Source organism: Mytilus trossulus, chromosome 8 (genome assembly GCF_036588685.1).
Source record: "Mytilus trossulus isolate FHL-02 chromosome 8, PNRI_Mtr1.1.1.hap1, whole genome shotgun sequence".
NCBI lineage: Eukaryota > Metazoa > Mollusca > Bivalvia > Mytilida > Mytilidae > Mytilus > Mytilus trossulus.
In genome coordinates, this window is record NC_086380.1 from 46,830,757 (window position 1) to 46,839,336 (window position 8,580).

Sequence of the window (8,580 nt, forward strand, 5' to 3'; positions counted from 1 at the left end):
TAAAAGAGTGTAATGGCAAATCAGCTACAATTTCCAAATGTATAGATCGTATATATGCGTATTTAAATAAACATATTTATATACCTTCCGTTGAGTTGATGTATCCTTGGTTTGAAGAGGTCCAGAAAATATATATCAGTTGTACAAAATAATATGGTGCTTTTTACTAGATCATTTGGTAGCGATTGTGGTTCCGGTCTATTATACGGTTAACCACTTTTTTTATTGGCATTGTACACATTTACGTAAAACGCTTTTCACACATTGTCGAATTGATTGTATCCAGTATGATTGTTTTACATATATGTCATTGTCTGTCCGACTCCTTCTTGTAGATTTCTTTTATGTGCGTCCGTTATAACAAAATCTTTGATTTTGTGGTTCTTGATTAATACCGGGTTATTTTTGCTGGTGTCAAATTTCGAAATTTTCATTGAATAAGGTATACGAATAATTATAGTATAACTAATCGCCGTATTTGAATATCAAAAATAAGACAACGCGTGACCGAACGACGCATGGATTAAACGAGTGCGCATTCAAAACTTTTTAATAGCTTTGCATGAACCTTTAAAAAATGCCGGGATTTATTTTGACGATTTTGTTCTACGTTTTTCGAAAAACTAAGGATTTTCTTATCCCAGCCATAGATTACCTTAGCCGTTTTTGGCACAACTTTTTGGAATTTTGGATCTTCAATGCTCTTCAACTTTGTACTTGTTTGGCTTTATAAATATTTTGATATGAGCATCATTGATGAGTCTTATGTAGACGAAACGCGCGTCTGGCGTACTAAATTATAATCCTGGTACCTTTGATAACTATTCTATCCGCGAAAATAAGCGAGAATTTACACCCTGCTAAAATAACCCCCTATACGGTAAAATAGGAAACTTCCCGTTTTCTTCAAGAAATAAATTTTGTATTCTGCTTTTAAATCGTATGCTTCCATTTTCATATATATATATATAAACGTTACTGTTGCACAAGTGGTAGTGACTTAGTTTCCCAATCAATGAAATATGTTTTAGTTTCACGGACCTTCATTGTTGTCGGTGTGTATCTTTGATCCATGAGTTTATAACTTTTAAGCTAACGAAATATCCTCTTTCGTTAAATTTCTCTTAAAGTCATAAGAAACCTCAAATAAAAAAAAATAATGCATATGTTTTTTATAACTCAATGGATAGTTTTCATTATAAAACTTATGTACATATACTTTTCTCTGAAGAAAATTCTTTAATTTAAACATATTTAGAAGAAGTTTACTTTATTTGAATTGCTTCCTTCCAGCAAGCAATTTCCCCGACATATTTTCCGTATGCAAGGTGACCTCAGTGTGACCCATCTCGTAAAAATCCGGTGACCACAATACGCATGGATGTCCTTAAAATAAACTATTATCTCAATTTACATGTTAAACACGTGCTCAATTTCCATGCTTTTTTGTTTAGTTTTCGTCAATAGTTGACAAACAGGTGACAATCGTTAAACTTCGGCTTCAAAACACGAACTTTAATTACCTGCCATATTTTCACAACAACACTGACCGATTAAAAAAAAAATTGACGATTATACAAAATTTACACAAAAAAATGACAAATTTGAGCACAGAAGACTAAGTTTATGATGTTTGTATGCATTGGTTCAAGAATTGGAAGAATATTATTTTCCACCGGTCACTCGTTTCTTATGACTTTAAGCTTCCCGTCACTTTGTGAACTCCTACGTCGATATGGTCGGGTTTTTTTTTAAACAGTTATTTACGTAGTTCAAGACGTATTCATTAACAGTCAAAAGTTTCTGTAGATTAGAACACCTTAGCATAGCTATGATCTGTGATTTTCGCTGCGTATACTGGTAGCTATTTTGTCAATAGTGTGTCTCACTGTTTCTGTGAAATTTAATAGATGCCTGCATGAGTGCTTATCTCAACATGTCCTATCCACGTGACATTTCGCTAGTCTGGTATCTGCTGATGCCCATTTATACATAATGTTGAATCTTCAAATTGCGACAGTAATTCGACCTGTTTGTAGGTCAGCTGGGTTCATTTCTGTGGGTTCATATATATTTCCATTAGTGAGTTTCAGTTATAGTTAAAGAACACTTACACGATTTTTACAAACTTGTTTAATGGTTTTAATGAAAAAAGTAGAACTATTTGACTATTGCTCCAAAACACTACTCTTTTAATGCCTAAGTTTTCATTACATCTTTTGAGAGTCGTGTTCCGATCACTGCAGCTATTAATTCTAATTCGGTATTAATTTCAAAGGTGCAACACGGTTCTTTGCGATAACAAGTGACGACACTGTCCCTTTACTCAAGTAAACGGAAGCTCTATACGCTATCTGATTTGCATCAATAAAAATGTGTAGACTATATTCGCTAGTTTCCTCGTTATAGTTTGCAAAATAGTATCTCTGTAACTAAAGTTTCGAAGTTCTCTTTAAGATGTCATTCATCAAATCGTGCACATGTTTTCAGTTTCCTTCGGTTGTGTTTTTCGTCCGATGCATATTCTTTTTTCTAATTACTTGAATAAGTGTTTTTGCTGTAATGGTGATCGATCCGAGAGGTCCTAACGGGTCACAAATAGCGGAAGACTCTCGCAAAAGTGCACTTTTTCTTAATTGACTGCCCTCAAGTATTTTTTTCGTTTCGGCCACACTGAGTGTATCTGATATTGTATTCCAACGCATAAACTGTATTTAATATTTTCGTGTCTTTGTCTGTAACTACTACTTTCCAGATTGGGCACAATCTCTGAGTTTGTCGCTATTCAACATCCATGACCGTAAGTTAAAGCCCGAATGGCCAAGTGAGCTTTTCTCATCACTTGGTGTCCGTCGCCCTGCGTCTGTCGTTCGTAGACTTTTACAAAATCTTCTCCTCTGAAACTACTGGACCAAATTTAACTTAACTAGGTCACACTCATCATTGGGGTATCTAGTTTGATAAATGTGTCCGATGACCCGACCAACCAATCAAGATGGCCGCCATGGCTAAAAATAGAACATAGGGGTAAAATGTAGATTTTGGCTTATATCTCTGAAACCAAAGCATTAAGAGCAAATTTGACAGGTACAAAAATGTTTATTAGGTGAAGATCCATCTGCCCTGAAATTTTCAGACTAATCAGACAACCCCCCTGTTAGGTTGCTGCCTCTGAATAAGTAATTTTGAGGAAATTTTGCAGATTTTGGTAATCATTTTGAATAATATCATAGATAGAGATAAACTGTAAAAAGCAATAATGTTCAGCAAAGTAAGATCTACAAATAAGTTGACCTGACCAAAATTAAGGAGTAATTGCCCTTTAAAGTCATTGTTTAACATTCTTTTACCAACATTTTCTTCTCTGAAACTACTGGGTCAAATTTAAAACTAAACTTGGCCACAATCATCATTGTGGTAATCTAGTTTAAAAAATGTGTCCAAGACCCGGCCAACCAACCAAGATGGCCGCCATGGCTAAAAAGATTTTAGGGGTAAAATGTATATTTTGGCTTATATCTCTGAAAACAAAGCAGAGATATAAGCATTTAAGCAAATCTGACAGGGTTTTTCAGTTTGTTTATCAGGTCAAAATATATCTGCCTTGAAATTTTAAAACAAATTGGACAATCTGTTGTTGGGTTGCTGCCCCCTGAATATGTAATTTTTAGGAAATTTCTCAGTTTTCTGTTATTTTTTTGCATAATTTATAAATTGAGAAAAACAGTTTACAGCATTAATGTTCAGTAAAGTAAGATCTACAAAATTGTCAGGTAATCCCTTAAGGAGCCCCTTTAAAGTCAATTTTTAACAATTTTTCTAAAATTTTAGTAATCTTTTTTCAACAAAATTTCTCTCCTGAAACTACTTTGACAAATTAGACCAAGCTTAGCCACAATCATAATAATAATAATAATAGTAATAATAGCTTTATTTAAAGAGAGTAACTTATTTGGATTAAACGAATTTTCAATAAGGCTCTCTATATATATGTCGTGTACAAGTTGCGATTTTGTACAGGTTATAACATGTACAAAAGTACCTCATACATGTTATAACCTGTACAAAATATTGCTTAAAAATGGTTTTAACTTGTACAAAATCGAAAAATAAGGATATTTGTCTATTATCGCAACAGATGACATTGACCTCAATAACATTTTCATGATCAGTTAGCTGATGAAACTGTTCCAGAAATTGAAACTGACAATATTGACACTGTATGAAGATAAGCAAACCATTGATTCGGGGTCCATGTTTCTCATTTGTTTTTCGTTTTCAATGTTAAGTGTAGTGTAGTTAATACTAACGTTTGTCAATTTCTTGCTTAAATTTGAAATGATTTTGTGTTCGATTTTGGGACTCGTGTTAAAATAAAAATATTTTGGTTGATGTAATATAGGAAGATGCAGTATGAGTGCCAATGAGACAAATCTCCATCCTGAAAACAGTTGTAGAAGAGGGACGAAATATACCATAAGACAGTCAAACTCATGAATCGAAAATGAACTTACAACGCTATGGCTAAAAATGAAGAAGAAAAACCCAGACAAAACAATAGTACACATGACACAATATAGAAAACTAAAGAATAAGCAACACGAACCCCACCAAAACCTAGGGGTGATCTCAGGTGCTCCAGAGGTGTAAGCAGATCCTGATCCACATGTGTCAAGGTACTGCCTTCAACACGGAGCCATTGCTATTAGAATATAAACACATGGTATCAACACAGACGACCTTCAGCTTCTCGAAATTATAAAATGTAACATTGCTACTTCTCACTATTCACCTAGAAATGTAACAATGACATATTCTGGTCTCCACCATGATTTCCTTAGATGGCGCTGTAATGTATTGAAATTGTTTATATAAGGTCACTACATAACTTAATTACTTTAACAGATGCAGACCGTTATAATCGCGTCTTATCATATGTGTAACTTGTATTAGTTTATCAGTTGTATTAAAACCATGAAACTGTGCAGACGACTTTATTACCTCTCTAGCAATTAGTAGCTATTTTATAATGGCGACGACGAGACAAATTGGATTAACAAATGAACAATTGGATTAATTAATAATATTGATTAGTTCCATAATGGCAACGGCACGACCTGTGTTTCCACCTTTCAGTGTACATGAAAGTGCAGCTGATCAGCGCTGGAAAAAATGGACAAAACGACTTCAAAATTTACTTGTGGGAATGAATATCAAGGATAAAGTGAGACAAAGAGCGTTACTTTTGCATTACGCAGGAGAAGAAGTAAATGACATTTTTGATACCTTACAAGAAACTGGAGAGGATTACGATACAGCACTTACGAAGCTAACTGAATATTTTGCACCGAAGAAAAACGTTGAATACGAAATATATAAATTCCGTCAGGCAAAGCAAGAAACAAATGAAACAATGGATGTGTTTCATACAAAGTTAAGACAATTATCTGTCAACTGTGAATTTAATGATGACAATCGGGAAGTGAAATGTCAAATCGTTCAAGGATGTTCATCTTCAAGACTGAGAAGAAAAGCTCTAAGAGAAGATATGACTTTGGAACAATTGTTATCGTCAGCAAGAGCTCTAGAACTATCTGAAAGACAAGCAAACGAAATCGAGAACAAAGAAGAGAAACTTGAGACCAACGCTTTACACAAGAAGAGAAATTTTCGGAAAAATCAACCAAGATATTTACAACAAGATAAGCGTCCGGAACAACGTATGAATGAACAACGTATAAATCGAAACAACAGATGTAGGAATTGTGGAGGTGAATTTCCACACCGAGGGAAATGTCCTGCTATAGGAAAATCCTGCAACTTTTGTAAGAAGCCTAATCACTTTGAGAAGATGTGTAGGTCAAAAAGAAATAATACTACAAAACAATCTGTTAATACGCTAGAGAATTCAGATTTTGAAAACAATTTCGAATATCAATCTAAGACAGAGATAGACAGTAGTTCAGATGATGAATATGTTTTCGGACTACAGACAGAACCACTAAAAGGAACCGTGAATTCTATCAAACGGGATCAGCCAAGAATTTGTGTCAAAATCAATGAATCGGACATCAACGTTCTTATCGACACTGGCTCAAGTATCAATGTGATTGACAAGGATACCTATAACAGGATGAAGAGAAACCAAAATTGATAGCTACAAAGACCAAAGTTTTCGCATATGGATCTCATCAAAACTTAGAATTCGTGGGAAAGTTTGACACTGTAATTGAAACGAGAAATAAGCTAACACGTGCAACTGTTTATGTTTCTAAAGGGACAAGCGGTATTGTGTTATGATACGTCATTAGAACTACAGATAATCTCGCAAATATCGAGGCTCTCAACAGGGAACAAACACTGCATTTAACCCCTATGTTCTATTTTTAGCCATGGCGACCATGGCGGCCATTTTGGTTGGATGGCCGGGTCACCGCACACATTTTTGAAACTACATACCCCAAAGATGGTTGTGGCCAAGATTAGATTGATTTGGCCAAGTAGTTTCAGAGGAGAAGATTTTTGTAAAAGATAACTAAGATTTACGAAAAAATGGTTAAAAATTGACTATAAAACAATTTTACCCCTGTCAGATTTACTATAAATGCTTTGGTTTTTGAGTTATAAGCCAAAAACTGCATTTTACCCCAGATTCTATTTTTTGCCATGGCGGCCATATTGATTGGATGGCCGGGTCACCGGACATATTTTTGAAGCTACATACCCCAAAGATGGTTGTGGCCAAGATTAGATTGATTTGGCCAAGTAGTTTCAGAGGAGAAGATTTTTGTAAAAGATAACTAAGATTTACGAAAAATGGTTAAAAATTGACTATAAAGGGCAATAACTCCTAAAGGGGTCAACTGACTATTTCAGTCATGTTCAGTTATTTGTAAATCTTACATTGCTAAACATTATTGCTGTTAACAGTTTATCTCTATCTATAATAATATTCAAGATAAAAACCAAAAACAGCAAAATTTCCTTAAAATTACTAATTCAGGGGCAGCAACCCTACAATTGGTTATCCGATTTATCTGAAAATTTCAGGGCAGATAGATTTTGACCTGTTTAACAATTTTACCCCTTGTCAGATTTGCTCTAAACGCTTTCATTTTTGAGTTATAAGCCAAAAACTGCATTTTACCCCTATGTTCTATTTTAGCCATGGCGACCATCTTGGATGGTTGGCCGGGTCACCGAACACATTTTTTAAACTAGATACCCCAATGATGGTTATGGCCAAGTTTGGTGTAATTTGGCTCAGTAGTTTCAGAGGAGAAGATTTTGGTAAAAGTTAACGACGCCAGACGACAGGCGCCGGACGCCAAGTGATGAGAAAAGCTCACTTGGCCCTTTGGGCCAGGTGAGCTGAAAATTTAAAAAAATCTGTTCCCCTTCAGTATTCATTTAAAAGGAGTAGGTCCAGTAAGAGCACTTTTTGGCCCCAAAATATAGCAGTTTTACAAAATTGTTAAAATGTAAACTTTTAGTTATTTATTGGATAGTAGAATGGTTCTGCTACATAAAAATTGGCTGTTTTTGGCAATACAATGCACATATATTGAGTACTAGCACCATTAAGACATGCTAAATTACTGAAATCATCAAAATTCAAGCATTTTAGTTAAAATTTAGACGGTTTCCGTGTAAAACAAAAGTGGCCGCATTCGTGTTCATCCAAAATATTGAAATGGAAGTTGTATTTGATGATAATACATAACATATATATAAAGATTGAGGATGAACACGGATGCGGCCACTTTCATTTTTGACAAAAACCATCTGAAAAGTGACACTTTTTCGCATATTTGATAGATTTTTCATATTTTAGCTTGAATCGGATTGTTTTTTATGAATAAATGAGTTAAAATCTTTCACAAAAAATAATTGAATCAAATGAAATAGACACTTAAGTGTTTAAAAAGTGGTCAAAATCTTTCGTCAGATGAAACTGAAATTTGAGGCCAAAATCGGTCCTTACCCGACCTACTCCTTTCAAGGAAGAATAAACATAATTAGGTCTTCTGTTTCCCTTGAAAAAATCAAACAATTATGATCTACTGAAGTATTCATAACAAGAATGTGTCCAAAGTACACGGATGCCCCACTCTACTATCATTTTCATGTTCAATGTACCATGAAATTGGGTAAAAAAATAATTTGGCATTAAAATTAGAAAGATCATATCACAGGGAACATGTGTACTAAGTTTCAAGTTGATTGGACTTCTACTTCATCAAAAACTACCTTGACCAAAAACTTTAACCTGAAACTCCCACTTTCATTTTATATGTTCAGTGGACCATGAAATTGGTGTCAAAAGTCCTATTGAGCTTTAAAATAAGAAAGATCATATCATAAGCAACTAGTGTACTAAGTTTCAAGTTGATTGGACTTCAGCTTCATCAAAAACTTCATTGACCAAAAACTTAAACCTGAAGCAGGACAGACGGACGCACGGAAGGATGCACAGACGAACGTATGGACAAACAGACGGACGCACAGACCAGAAAAAATAATGCCCCTCTCATATCGTAGGTGAGGCATAAAAATTGCATAGAAGAATATAATAGCAAT